The sequence below is a fragment of the Rattus norvegicus genome, chromosome 18, assembly GCF_021556685.1.
Source record: "Rattus norvegicus strain SHRSP/BbbUtx chromosome 18, alternate assembly SHRSP_T2T, whole genome shotgun sequence".
Taxonomy (NCBI): Eukaryota; Metazoa; Chordata; class Mammalia; order Rodentia; family Muridae; genus Rattus; species Rattus norvegicus.
In genome coordinates, this window is record NC_141551.1 from 73,549,897 (window position 1) to 73,564,652 (window position 14,756).

At 46.1% G+C, this 14,756-nt stretch overlaps 1 long non-coding RNA gene across 1 annotated transcript in view; it reads left to right on the top strand.

The window, feature by feature from the left end:
- The window catches only part of LOC147999886 (uncharacterized), a 23,410-nt gene extending 10,302 nt beyond the window's left edge, over positions 1-13,108 (top strand). The window contains exons 2-5 of the long non-coding RNA XR_015643082.1: positions 5,822-5,920; positions 7,582-7,696; positions 10,917-11,117; positions 11,423-13,108. This is a non-coding gene — a long non-coding RNA (uncharacterized LOC147999886). The remainder of the gene's footprint in view (positions 1-5,821; positions 5,921-7,581; positions 7,697-10,916; positions 11,118-11,422) is intronic.
- The last annotated feature ends 1,648 nt before the right edge of the window (positions 13,109-14,756 follow it).

The window sequence follows — 14,756 nt, forward strand, 5'->3', positions numbered from 1 at the left end:
TGTGCGTGCATGCATGTGTAAGTGCGTGTGAGTGTGTGTTCGTGTGTGTCAGAAGACAACTTCTGGGACCTGGTTCTTTCCTTCTACCTGGTTTCTGAGGCAGGATCTCCTTTGCGGTTTCTGCCACCAGTTTCAACTCTCCTCTCTCCATCTCCCATCTCTCTGGGATCACAAATGCAAGCCACATAATCCCACCTGTGGGTTTGGAGCATGGGACCTGGGCTGTCACATAAACATTGCAAGCATTTTAACCCACCCAATCCTGACAACCACTGAGATACATAGATACCACGCTGCAAAGTGCTGTTCTGACTTCATCAAATATTCCATGGCAGGTACTGCAGTGAGAAAGGCTTCAAACCGTGGACTTTCAGACACAATGTATGGCCGGTGGTATCTTCAGAGCCCAGAGGTTTTTGTGGTTCTTTTTCAAATTGCAACACTGCTTCCCTCTCTAGATAAGAGAAAATAATGACTATGTATACAAACACAGGACTCATGACTCATGGTGAACAAAGCTAGGCCCTACAAGTGACTCACTGCGACTTAAGAGACTGGAGGAAGTGACCAAAGTGACCAGGCTACTCGAGAATGTTTGGCTGTGACTTGGCTGGATTTATCGCAAATGGACTCTGATTTGGGAACGGTCTGAACTTGATTTGCCAGGTCACTGGGAGTCATCTTCTGCTCTCTTGTTTACCATCAGGAGGACATAAGATCCTAGGATGTGATTAGAAACAGCAAATGAATACAGTTCGAGTTAAGTCACTCGGTCACGTAAAGTGAGGCTGGGGATAGACGGTGAACAGGACCATGTAGGGGAAGGCTAGAAGTACTGAATACGATTGGACCTTACTATGTTTGTATCTCTCCTCCCTTTTCTGGTTAATGGGGTAGGGGTAGACTACTTGTGAGTGACTGGGAGGGACCTGAGTTTTGAAGCTCTGTGCCAGCATTTAAGTGCTTTGAGGCAGCTGAGAGGACTCCATTAGCTGCAATTGGGATGGAAAGTGAATGAATAAGTAAATTAAAGAGAAAAATAACATCCTGTTCTTCTGCATAAACTATGGCCATTGGCTATGTTCTTGAAGGACCATTCTTGTTCCATAAATATTTAGGGATGAACCAGGCCACCTTGCCCCTTACCATGGGAGATGTCTGTGGACCAGGAGTCAGGAACAGGAAAGGTAGAGACAAGAAAGAAAAGATCTTGAAGAGGAGACCCCTTGATTCTCTTCGTTAATCCCCTACCATCCAGCTAAGGGTTGAGTGGATAGGACATACAGAGAATTCTTGTAGAGTATGTTTCTGGTGAGGACACTGCTAGACGTGCTGACATCTTCTCCTGGGACCGGAAGCTGCAACCTGAGGTCCTGGAAGCTGGGCTTCCTCTCCTTGACTAAGCCCTGCCCCTGCTGTATCATCGGCTTCAGAGGGAAGCACGCTGCCTACATCTGCTTCTCTCAGGGGTGAGGGACTTCAGGTGGGTTAAACAGCCCCTGGACAGGAGCAGGGAGCTTAGACAGTAAACAGAGAAACAGCAGGCAAGGCAGCACGCACCTATAATGCCAGCACAGGGAAGCCTGAGAGAGGATGCGAATTCAGTACCAACCTCGAGACTTTGTCTTGCACCCAACCAGTTTCCCCACTCAACTCTGAAGGGAGGCAAGGGGAGAGAGAAACCAAAAGCAGAATAAAAGGGGGGTGTGATCCTAACAACATAAAGGTGGGATTACTAAATCGTGTGGTAGCACCCCCCTATGGTAATCCCAGCAGGCAGGAGGTAGAAGCAGGAGGATCAAGAGTTCAAGGCCAGCCTGGGTTATAGGAGATCCCTGAGCTTTGGGAGGGGGAATGGGATACAGAGACCCCATTCAGTGCTGAGCGTTCCACAGACTTTTATTCTTTGCACCCGAACCCATTGTGGTCCTCTGTCTTAATCACCATCCACTACAGAATGAATCTCTCACGAGGCTTGAGAGGTGCGTTAATCTATGTGTATAATATTAATAAGTCACTAGGAGTCAGTTTAATACTCCACCCACTTGGCAGGATGATAGTAGCAGGTTTTCCTCTAGGGCCAATGGCCTGTTTAACTATAGGTCTATGTTGGCCCTGACAATGGTGACAGGTTTGGGTCTTATCTTGTGGCGTGGTATTGAAATCCAGTCAGAAAGTGGTTGGTTACCTATGATGTCGATGCTCAGCCAATCATCTTGTAACTGTTAGGCTCATAGTTGCGTAACACCGATGACTGCTTTTCTCCAGGGATGGCACGCACACACTTCCTAGTACTGTGAAAGCTAGCCAGTAGGAATGAGGTTTCCAGGTGAGTACCGGCTTGACTTCTCCATGTTCTATGACTTAAGTATGTGGTGGCTTCAGCAATAGGGTCCCATGGTCAAGTTCTGGAGGATAAATAAGAACATTGCCAATACCCCGGCAAACATCAGACAGAAGGCCTGAGTGTCTATGTGAAGTGGACATTTCTGGTTTCTTTGGAGACTCAGTTGTGTCATGTGACTTATCGTGTTTTCTGGAAGCCGTCTTGTGAGAGGCTGTTGGCTGAAGCAGACACATGAGAGGGTGTTTTGCTGAGGCAAACACTTGAGAGGACGAGTGATGTTTGGAAAGAGTCTACGTGGAACCCAACAGAAGTGAACGGTGCTCTTGCATTGGTTTGCCTCGCAAGCCTTTGCTGGTCTTTGCTGGTCTTCACTTGTCGTGACTCTGTAGAGAGAAATGTGCCGAAGAACTTCTCGTGGTACTCTGGTTGCTTCCTGTCCCTTCTGTGTCACGCCCTGGTTCTTCTGGATCAAGTCACTGTTGCTGAGTCCTGTTTGGTGTTTGCCGATTGGTCCGGAATGATGCGTGTATGAGGTTTCAGACTGGACGGTTGATATCCTGACCATGAAGACTGGACTCACCCAAAAGAACTACTTCTAGATGGGCCCACACCCCCTTGTCCTATTTACCATCTTTCTCCCTTGCTTTTGGTTGGAGGGCTAGAAGGGAGGCTGCAGGGTTTAAAAACCCTTATTGAAGTAGGTTTTGAAAAATCTAAGCCTACGTGTATGAATCCTCTGGACCAAAACTCAAAACCAGGCAATTCAGTCCTGGCAGTGGGCTTTTATTTATTAGCCTGTTACATGCAGAAGGGGCATTGTCGCTCTATGATAAGGTAACATCACTTTAACACACTCTCTACATACAATGGTATGTAGGCTTTCATATGAAGCTTTGAAGATCTTTGCTACTGCATTTCCCTCCCTGTGTTCCCTTCTCTCATCTGCACGCCCGTTCCTTCATGCCATTATTCCCTTTTAGGTCTTTAGGCCAGTGTGTTCTGTCTCCTGACCCTTGAAAACCCATTCTTCACGGCCCTTTAACAATGTCCTGACCTCTCTAGCTATTCCAAATGAACATATCCAGAAATTCAAAGCCAACAACCGCCAGTGAGAGAAACGTGTAACATTGGTCTTTCTGGGTCCAGCTCACCTCACACAGACTTATTGTCTCCAACTGCATTTATTTGCCTCAAGGTTTCACCATAATTTCATTTTTTTTCTTAACAGCTGAATAAACTAATCTACTTCTTGTTTTGATAAGCAGCCGACCCAAAGCAACTTGGGGAGAGGGAGGGATTTATTTGGTTTATGCTTTTGAGTCTTAGCCATCGCTGAGGAAAGCCAAGGCAGGAAGGACCGCAAGGCGGGAACCTGGAGGCAGGAAGTGAAGTAGACACTGCAGAGGAACTTCCTGGTTTGCGTTCTTGCTTCCTTCATCTTCCTTACACACCCAGAACCACTTACCCAGGGATGTTATTGCCCACAGGGAGCTACCCACACCCGCCTCCATCCATTAGCAATCAAGAAATTGCCCTACACGCATGCCCACAGACCGTTCTTACGTAGGCAAATTCCTCACTGAGTTCCCTCTTCCCTGGGGTCATCGAGAAATAGCCATCACAGCAAACACAACGGAGTCTTACTTGACCACAAAGAAGGATGAAATTACGTTATTTTCAGAAAACGGAGATCATATTAAGTGAAGTGAGTCAGACCCAGAAAGGCAAAGGTGATGTTTCATGATACATAAAAATGTCGGTTGGGGATTTAGCTCAGTGGTAGAGCACTTGCCTAGCAAGCGCAAGGCCCTGGGTTCGGTCCCCAGCTCCGGGGGAAAAAAAAAAAACTCCCTTTGCAGGGAGACATTTAAATAAAAAAAAAATGTCATGTATATGTAGGACGTGAAACTGGAAGCAAGATTGTCTGGAGAAAGGGGAGGGAGTGCGGAGGACAAATAAGGTCAACGTAGAGGACACATGAGTGAAAATGTGTTTATCAAACTTATATATAATAATCGTACACCAGGACCTTAGATGTAACTCCACACTGATAGGATTCCCCCTCCCCAGAAATTAAAAATCATGTTGCTATATGTTACTTCTTGATTTCTAATAAAAATAGCTTCGGGACAGTGTCCTATGGCCCATGTTGCCATGAAACTTACTATGTGGCCAAGACTGGCCCTGAAACACATCTGCCTCCGCCTCTCAGGTGCTGGGAATCCAGGTGAGCCACTGTACTCAGTGCTAGCACCCCCGTTGATGACTGATGAATCCTGTCCAAGGTGTGCGCCTACTTATGTGCAGATTCTGCTCGTGTCTTCAGTGTCTTCAGTGCTTCTCAACTCTCTAAGGCTGCGACCCTTTAATACAGTTCCTCTCATTGCAGTGACCCCCGACCGTAAATTTATTTTTGTTGCTACCTCATGGCTGTAATTTTGCCATAGTTGTGAGCTATGATGTAAGCGTCCGTGTTTCCCAATGGTCTGCTGGGGGTCATGATCCACAGGTTGAGAACCACTGCTTTGTGTGGCTCTGCTTTGATCTGACTATGTCGGCATCTCCATTCCTTCTGCCCGTTATGAACCCAGTCCCTACATTTAAGTCACGTTGTCCCCCACGTCATTGTTTCCTGTTCGATCCAGTTGGCATTCCTGACAGGTGGAAATTTGGGTTATTTTTAAGGCGATGTATGCAGTGTGGAAAGTCCCTCTTGTTGCTTTGATCACAAGGAAAGTCAGACGACCCCTGACCTCTCATCAAGACGAGGCTTTTGAGTCTGTTTCCAAAATAATGGAACTGCTAACTGTTATAGGAGCACCCACAAATCTTTGCAGCTTTCGATCTCAGTGACGTGTGTGTGTGTGTGTGTGTGTGTGTGTGTGTGTGTGTGTGTGTGTGTGTGAGTGATGTAGCACTCATGGTTCTGGGGGACAGAGAGACGATGGCTCAGGAGGAATAAGGAAGGGGTTGGGGATTTGGCTCAGTGGTAGAGCGCTTGCCTAGCAAGCATAAGGCCCTGGGTTCGGTCCCCAGCTCCGAAAAAAAGAAAAAAAAAAAAAAAGAAGGAATAAGGAACTTGTCCAAAGGCTCGCAGGTGGTGGGAGGCAGAGGCAGGTGTAAGGCAGGCTGTGAGGCTCTAAATCTTGCATTCCTGCTGTGCACCGCAGAACTTTAAAGATGAGCTGGAACTTAGAACCAGATGCCGAAGTTTCACTTTCTGAGGCTGAAAAAGTCCCTTGAGAAGGTAGTATGTATGGTGGGATGGTCCTGATGAAGGTTTTGGCTTTATCCTGTGGGTCCCCTGCCACTGAGCTCAAAGGCAATGGGTAGGCAGTGACTTAAGGCTTTATCTCAGAAGGACAAATCTTTCCATAATTCTGTAAGAATGCCACTTCTGCTCTACCCTGTAGGGCCCCAGGGACACAATTTCCTTAAATTGAGACAATGCAGCCAAGTTGAAAATTTCCACAGGTGTCACTTTGTCCGTGTATGACATCTGGGCTACAAGAACCTGGGGTCCTGATTTCTCTAAGCTGAGACAGCGTAGTTCTACTGTCCTGAGAAAAAAAGGTACTTTTTCCTCTTGGCATTGGGGCTCAAACCTAACACCTGATGAGTTCTAGGCAAGTGTCCTACGACTGAACTACATTCTAAGCTGCAACTTGACACAGCTGGAGTTGCCACAGAGAACGGAGCTTCCGTTGAGGAAAAGCCTCCAAGTGATCCAGCTGTAAGGATCACTAATTTTCTCAATGAGTGATCACGGGAGGGGGGCCCAGCCCGTTGTGGGTGGGGCCATCCCTGGGCTGGTGGTCTTGGGTTCTCTAAGAAAGCAGGCTGAGCAAGCCACAGGGAGCAAGGTAATGAGCAGCATCCTCCATGGCCTCTGCATCAGCTCCTGCCTCCAGATTCTTGCCCTGTTTGGGTTCTTGTCCTGACTTCCTTTGGTGATGAACAGTGATGTGGAAGTTTAAGCTGAATTAACCCTTTCTTCCCAAACCAGCTTTTTGGTCACGGTGCTTCATCACAGCAATGGGAACCACAACTAAGTCACAAGCCCAGGAATCTTAATACCCTAGGACAGCTGATACGTACAAACACAGAGAGACGACACACACACACATCTGTGTGCAGCTTCTTTCTCCCTTTATTATTATTTTGTTTGTCTCTAGTTATCCCACCTTCTTCATTTCACACCGCTCTCTTGCCCCACCCTCTTTTTCATGGTTGCTGTCCTCTGGCCATATTTCTTCACGACATGTAATGCCACGGTCACGTAGGCATGTTTATATAGTATGTGAATATGTATAGATCCAGCATTTGGGGATTATAAACTTACTAAGATAGATTGAGTTTTTAATCACTTGACCAGGACTTGGTTCTTTACCCCAGTAAGCTTTCGGGAGATCTGATGTTTAAGAGCGATGTTTTATGTTGTCTTTGTTTACTATTGCTATAGCAAAATGCCTGAGACTAGGGATTTTTTAAAGACCAGGGATTTGGTGAAAGTGGGAGGGTGGGTGGGTACACGTGGTAAAGAAGAAACACACAGGGCTGCTTTTCTTTGAAGTAGTCCTCCCTCTGGTAGTAACTAACTCCATTCTCCTAACGACCTAAGCATCTCTTAAAGACCTTACTTCCTACAGTACCACAATGGCATTATAATTTCAACATAAATCTTGGTGCCAACCATATACAAAATCATGTTTTATATATATTTGTGTGCATATATGCACATATATTTGAATAATAGCATAACATTCCACAGCATATTTGTACCAAATTTTATTTCAGTTATTTCTCTATCAGTGGAAACGCTGTTTCTAGTTTACCCCCTCTATGAACAAATGCAATAACAGCAATTCTGAGACCCATGTCTTATGTGCTGGCAATCTTTTTAAAATCACACTTGTATTTATCCCTTGAAATTCTCGTACGTTATTTATTACATTTTGGCCTGTCCTTCCATTATCTCCTGCCAACTCACCCCCAGAACCCAGCAGCTCATCTTCCTCTCAACTTCGTATCCTCTCCGACTACTGTCATTAACTTTCCGAATCCACTTAGATATTCTTGGCCACTGTCTAGTTGATGGTTCCACACCCATAAACACACATGTTAAGAATGTAATTAGGCAGCATGATCATTTCGTGAAACAGTAGCTTTCCCTGCTAGGGCTGCTGCTCTCCCTGCTCACGGGCATTTGGCCCTTTTTTTATTTTTTTATATAGTACCAGACATGAAATCCCTGCTGTAGAGCGAGCCTTGGATCCAATGAGAAAGTGGGTGGTTGCCCAAGAACAGGCATTGCCACTGTTGTCCCAGTGGGCACAGCTCGTCTGGCAGGTCAGTACTGTGGTATTTAGGGTTCAGCACTGGGTAAGCCCACTGATGTCTCTTACCCAATAGCCTACAGAACATTTTCAAGCACTGTGAAAACTAGCCAGCAGGGAGTTTACTGGCCAGTTTGATTTTGATTTTCAATGTTGTGCAACCAAGGTGTGTAGTTTCTTCCGCCATAGGGTCTTATCATTTAGTTATGGTGGGCAGACGAGCCATGGAATCAACCTGTGCTAGCCAGTAACTCACAAAGACGCATTCTGTGCCTGGCAAGAAGATTACCATCAAATAACCTACGTCTTTCGGGAATTGTGCTGCTCATCCATGCAGGTACCTCTGCTCAAGCTCCATGTTTGGTATATATTTTAAAATTAACTTTAAAACTAGTAGGTTTCCATAAAGCATAGCCCCAGAGCCTTGGCTTTGGTCACTCACCTCCTACGCCTTGCTATCCTTTATCCCCCTGCCCTCGTCTCCATTTAAACCTTTATCTGGAGTCACCCCACCCAGTTATTTCAGGGCACCTCCAGCCTACTGTCCCTTCTAGGCTGTATTATTTGCTTGGGTTGCAACATTGTGGGTTTCCATGTAGCTGTTTTATGCATTTTCATTTCGGTTCAGTCTTCCTCCATACCCTGTGGAGATCATATTCCTACAGAAAGTACCATCGGAGATAGGATTGATAAGCATCAGATGTCTTTTTACTATGGTTGATACTTTCCATTTCCATTTCCACTGTGTTTAAGTTATAGATACAATGTGTCTATTATACAGGTACACACTACATAGTAATAAACAGGGTTTTTTTTAAAAGAACTAATATGAATGCTTTTCAAACTATTCCATAAAATAGAAAAGGAACCAACGCTACCAGAGTTGTTTTTTACTGAACTCACAGTACCCTGTGGCAAAACCAGAGAAAGGCACTTCGTATACAAAGAAGAAAATTATAGACCAATTTTCCTGGTGAGCATAGGTGCAAACATTCTGCCCTGCTTTATGTTGCTGCCTCTGTGTCTGCTTGTCAGGTCCATCTCTCTTGAGGAGAAACTTCCAGTGTGTGGGACCAAGTGGGAGACAGGAGTTCATCTTCCAAGGGCCACCTCCTCTCTGTACCTTGTCACAAGTGTAACCAAGTGTATCAGGTGGAGGCCCCTCCCTCCCCACCAACTGTGAGTCTGGGAGGCATGCATTTGGATTCCTTATCACAGAAAGTGAGAGGAATCCAGTGTGCAACACTGTCTTCTTGGGCTACACTGTCGCCAGTCTCCCTTGCTGAGTCTGCTTGCCACACCTAGTTACCTTTCTGTCCTTTGTCATCTACCACTGTGTCCTTTTTCTGACTCAATTAGTCAGAGCTGATTTTTATTATTGACAAGAAATATGGCTTGTTGACAGCGTTACTCCTGTACTCCCCTTTACTTACACCCTGTTGGTCAGAGGCCAGCTCTGCCTGCCCTGTCCTCTGGCCTTCAAGGGACATTGGAATGTACACAGAGGCTAGCCTTTCCTCTCCTGGGAAAGAGGAGCTGTCCAGGGGCTGACTGGAAGCCAGCATCCTGATGCATTCACAGCTGATTTCTTGTGTCACAAAGGCCTAGTGTGACTTGGCTGAAGGGCAGTAGACAATGGCCGTCCCTAATTCCAGGTGGCTTCCCTAGAGACGGAAGAGTAGGCTGGGTAGAGGAGGCCGGCTACTCGGGCTCTGCACTGGGGATGGCTGGGGACTTCCCAGAAGGGGCTTTCAAAATACTGTTCGTCCCTCTTAAGAAAATACACACCTCTTGATATATGTCCTAATTTCCATAATTTATCAAGTGTGACTTTGGATACATTTAAGGACACTTAGATGCGTATTCAAAAACACAAGGCAAACTGGCAATTGGTAATATATGCCTGCAGTCCCCACACTTGGGGGGACTGTTGTTTCTTGTCACTTGCATGCTGGAACCCTCTACTATGCCATGTTAGATTTGAATTCTTCTTGCCATCTTCCCAGAGTGGTCACAGGCCACAGGCCTTCCCTTCCCAGATTTTTGACTATGTCTGAAAATACCTTTACTGGTCCATCTGGAGACTTATTTCACAAGTTGTGTTCATTATGGACTTTGGAATAGTTTTACGCCAGCCTTAGAATTTAAGTCTTAACTTTTAAAGTGCTTCTTTCTAATTTTGAGTTGCCATTCATTTTGAAACATGTATGTTTTATATATATATATATATATATATATATGTGTGTGTGTGTGTGTGTGTGTGTGTGTATACACACATATATTTATAAAAGCAATGTATGTTTAGTATAAAAGACAGAAATGCAGAAATTACCAAGAGAGTAAAAAATGTAATGTAGGGGTTGGGGATTTAGCTCAGTGGTAGAGCGCTTGCCTAGGAAGCGCAAGGCCCTGGGTTCGATCCCCAGCTCCGAAAAAAAGAACCAAAAAAAAAAAAATGTAATGTAATTCTCCCATTCAAACGAAAATAGTTTAACATCTTTATTTTTTGAGATCATATCTCCCCCTTCATTCCTCTAAACCCCCTCATATGCCATTCCCTTATCTCCTTCAAATTTATGACTTTTTCTTGATTAGTTATTTCTGTATATAATGTTTTCTTCCTTTCCCCATATATTTAATCTACCTATGGTATTTTCAAATCTACTTCTAGCAGTATGGGAGAAAAAAATCACTGCCTTCCAAGGTTAACTAACTTTCTCAAGCTCTAATGAATCCCTTTTTTTCAGAGTTATGCACTTAAGAAGCCATATTGCCCTCTCTTTTTGTGGTCTCTATTTTGTAACTACCTTATCCATTACTATGTAACTACCCGTTACTGTGATTTCAGTAACCCACTATGACCCTTGTTCGTCTCCATCTCTATTTACTATATCTGGATTTTTTATTTTAATTTTGAGATAAGAGTCTTGTTACATTGCTCAGGTTGTCCCACAACTCCTGGACTCAAGCAATCTTCCCAAGCCAGCCTTCTAAATGACTGTGACAATGGGCAGGCATCCTCACAGCACACCCTGGCTTCTGCTTAAATCCACTAGGGGATGAACCTTCAGCCTCCAACCTAACTTTACCCATTGTAAGCTTACGTAGGCAGCCGAAGGCACTTACATTTCCCACACATCCTTCTTACAATCTGTTAATGAAAACGTTACTAGGTTTAAACATGTATGTATACATTTGTATCCTTTGACCCACTTCCTGTTTTTCTCGCTTAGGAATGTCATAACCTCCATCTCTGGAATGGAGCAGACCAGGGTTCAAGTACGATTTCTTGTATTTCTGTAATCCCGAACGTCTTTGATGCCGCTGTTCATCATTTGAGGACTGGGAAGACAAGAGTCCCAGAGGAGAACCCACCCACAGGGCATCACAAACACCATGCACAACTACACCTCCATTGTACTCCCAAGCCCAGAGTGAGTTTGTTAACTACACCTTCATCTCCCTTTCACTTTAATCTGAAGTAAGGGGCAGTAGCCACTGTGCCGCATTGGACTGAGATGTTGGGGACTGACAGCCAATGCAACTGTTTAAGTGAAAGACAGGGCAGTAGAAACCGAAGGAGGAGCTAGGATGGGGTAGGGCAGGGCAGGGCAGGGCTGGGTTTGGGGTGGGTTGAGGCTCATAGGATAGGGTGGAGTCCAGTCGGTCCACTGTGGTCAGTGTCCTGGCTTTGGGTCCTCTGACGGTTGTTTTACTCTTTGCTGTTTCTTGGATACAGTATTTACCGAGCCATACACCTTGAGGCTAATCGAAGTTCACGTTTGCTGTCCACTGACTACTCCTGTGTATGATAGAAGGCAAAGTTCTGAGGGCTGGAGAGCGAGTGGACCTCAGCATGTCCTCCATCGAGATGTACACAGAAAGCTGTGCAATGGACATGAGCTTACTCACACTTATAATTTATTGAAGAAGAGGGTGGGGCCCTTGGGGGCCTGCGGGTTTGCTCTGGGGGTTATAAGCACCAGGAGAACCAGAAACTCCACACATTCTCCCTTCTAATCACATGTGTGTGGGGTAGGCATCTAAGCTGAGCTGCTTAAGAATGCTGGCTGTAAATACAAATGGATACAGTTTCCCTTTCCCCAGCACCTGCCTGCCCCGGTGGAGTTAGGTCCGAAGCCTCCTGTGAGTCCTAAGAGGAATGACGCTGATGGTGTGTTCAGGGAGGACTTGTGGAACAGGTGTGAGGATATCAGTGAGTTTAAGAAGCCAAGTCTCCCTCCTTTTGTGAAATTTGGAACAAGGTGAAGGTCTAGCAGAGGAGATCAGAAGGAGAAGTGTTTGTTACTTCAGCACGGACCTCTTTCCTTGCTCCGAGAAGAGAGGTTTTCTCGCCTCTGTTCCGGAAGAAAGAGCCAGGGAGATTTCACTTGCATTGAACTGTGTCTCCACACCAGGTTGAGAAGGCCTTTGGGACTTACTGCCTGGGGGGTTTCTTATCCTTACTTTATTTCTGCCAGTGAGCTAAGGCATGATTCAAGGATGACCAGAATTTGCTCTTTCATCTAATAAATAATTACCCGCAGGCAACCACTGATGCAGGCTGGGTGTGCAGAGGCTAAAAGAACCAGGCTCTGCTCATAAGTCTCAGCTCTCCTTTCTACCTTCCTACATCCGCTTACACCATCCCCTCCACCTGGCCTTCTCTCTATTGGCTCCAGGTTTTCTGAACTAGGGCACCACGGACATTCTGACCGATGTTGTGGAAACTTCCCTGTGCATTGCAAGGTTTCCAGCAGCAGCCTGGTTTCTATCTACTAGCCGCTATACCAAACTTAGGCTGTTACAGCCAAAGCAACTCTAGACATTGCCAAATGTCTCCTGGTAATGGGACCACTGATCTCTTTGAAATTTATTTCTATTATAACCACATCTTCCACAGAGTTTGCCTCAGTTACTTCTGCTCCTGGTGATTGTTGAGGTTTGATCTTGCTGTGCACTGTGTTACTAAGTTCGGGTCCCCAAGACCTGGAGTCTGCACATAGAACCTATGTGACTTTGACCCAAGTTATTTCTGGTTGGGGAATAAAGACACCGACAGCTAATAGCTGGGAAGAAGAGAAATAGGTGGGGTTTAGGATTCCCAGGTTGAGGGTCAGAGGAGAGCTAGAGAGAGAAGAAGGTGAAGGAGGAAGGAGACGCCACCATGGGTTGAATGAATCATGAAAATGTGGCCCCAAGGCCTGTTGGAGTTAAGAGCAGCTCAGATGAAACACAGTAATAACTCGGGGTTACCAACAAGCAAGTAGATTCTCATAGCATAGACTGTAGATCTCTGCCCAGCTCTTTGGCTGTTTGAGGCTCATTGTAAATATAAAGGCTGTGTGTGCCTTTTATCTGGGAACTGAATGATCAAGGTTGTGTAGAAACCCAGGATTGGGATTAAAAATTTCTACAACAGCCGATGCCTGTCTGTAGTCTCTTCCACCCATTGCTGCTACTACTGTGCCATTTATCATCCAATTAGTCACTTCCTTCCTTAATCTGTGAGGAAACAGATCTATGAGATGGGCCTGAGGGAGGAGCTTAGTACACCTCCTGGAGCGAACTGCCTCAGTTCTGCCAAGGATGCCCAGTTTTCTCCAAGGGTCAAGTCCTATGCAGAGATAGATCAACCACACGCCATCAAAGGCACAGAGGAGGCATTCGTGGAGGTTTCTAGACGACAACTCTTCTTGAAACGAAGCTGAGTTTTATGTTATACATTTATATGGGGGTTAGTTGGGATGACATGGTAAATAAGATCTGCCCATGTTCTTAAGGTATCTCTAACATTTGACACTGTCTACATTGGGAGCACCTACAGTGCTTGTTACTTTGGGGATCTTCCTTCCCTTATTCTTTATTCCCTTCCTCTCCTCTCTCTCCTTCTTTCCCCCCTCCTTTCTTCCCTTCCCCTCCGTCTCTTCCCCTCCCTCTTCTCTCTTCCCTCTCCTCTCCCCTTGCCCCTCCTCCCCTTCCTTCTCCCCACAACCTCAATTTCCTTCCCTCAGTCCATAGCGTTGACATCAATCATGTACTTCTGCCTCTGCCTCCAGAATTCTGGCACCAGAGGTGTACGCCACCATGTCTACCTTCAGGGGCTTTTATTAGAAAAGCTGAGAGGGTTCCAGAACTGGCCTGCCAGTTCTCAAGTGGTATCTTACTGTGCAGCACTTAACCATGTAAGATTCAGGGAGACTGGGGTGGTGAATGACAACCCGCTTTAGCTTCACGGTAGAAAACTGGAGGGAGAAAGGACCCAGAAGATGGGCACTGTTCAGGTGGGGTAGCAGGTCTGATGTTTCCTCTACACACCACCACCCCTCCTCAGCAGAGGAACCAGCATCGTCAGCTTTGAAAGGCAGGCAGCCTGGGAGCTGCTGCCATCTGCCTCAACAGCATGCAGTCTGCCTTCTGAACTTCCCCATGGCACCAAGCCCACGGCATGGGCTGGGTGGCCCCTGGGGCAGGGACAGCGGTTTAGAGCTCCAGGGGTGGGAGTGAATCTACGGGTGGCTAAGTTCCCCCTTCCTCTTGGCAGACTGTGTAGATGCCATGGGAGGTTCCTCCACACGGAAGCAATTGTGTAAGTCAGACAATGCAGCTTGGCTTCTGCAATGCCAGGGGCTTAACTAGGATTAGAAGCACCGATAACATGTGGTGTTACCAGCTTGGCTCAACACGGTGGTGGAGGGCAGAGCTCAGCATTTAGGGTTACTTTTGTCCAAGGGGCATTTGTTGCTCTGATGTGGAGGCCGAGAAAGAGTCGTCTTTGACCCTCACTTTCTGTTGGAATCTGTTGTTCACTTCCTTTTCTAGGGTGTATTTGGGAGGCCTCTGAACAACATCCTGGCACTTAGAGCCAAGACCCTATGGGGCTGTGCTGTGAAGTAAACTGCTTTCAGGGAACGCCTTGGTTTCTCAGCGTTCACTTGGCTGTTGAGGTATCACAAGAAGTCCGAAGTCTTGAGTTTGGGTTATGGGCCTTGCGGATGGCGAGTTCCCCTAGATGCCTGCCAGAGCAAATGCGGAGCCTACCTGGAAGAAGACGCTTTCTCAGGTCTCAAATA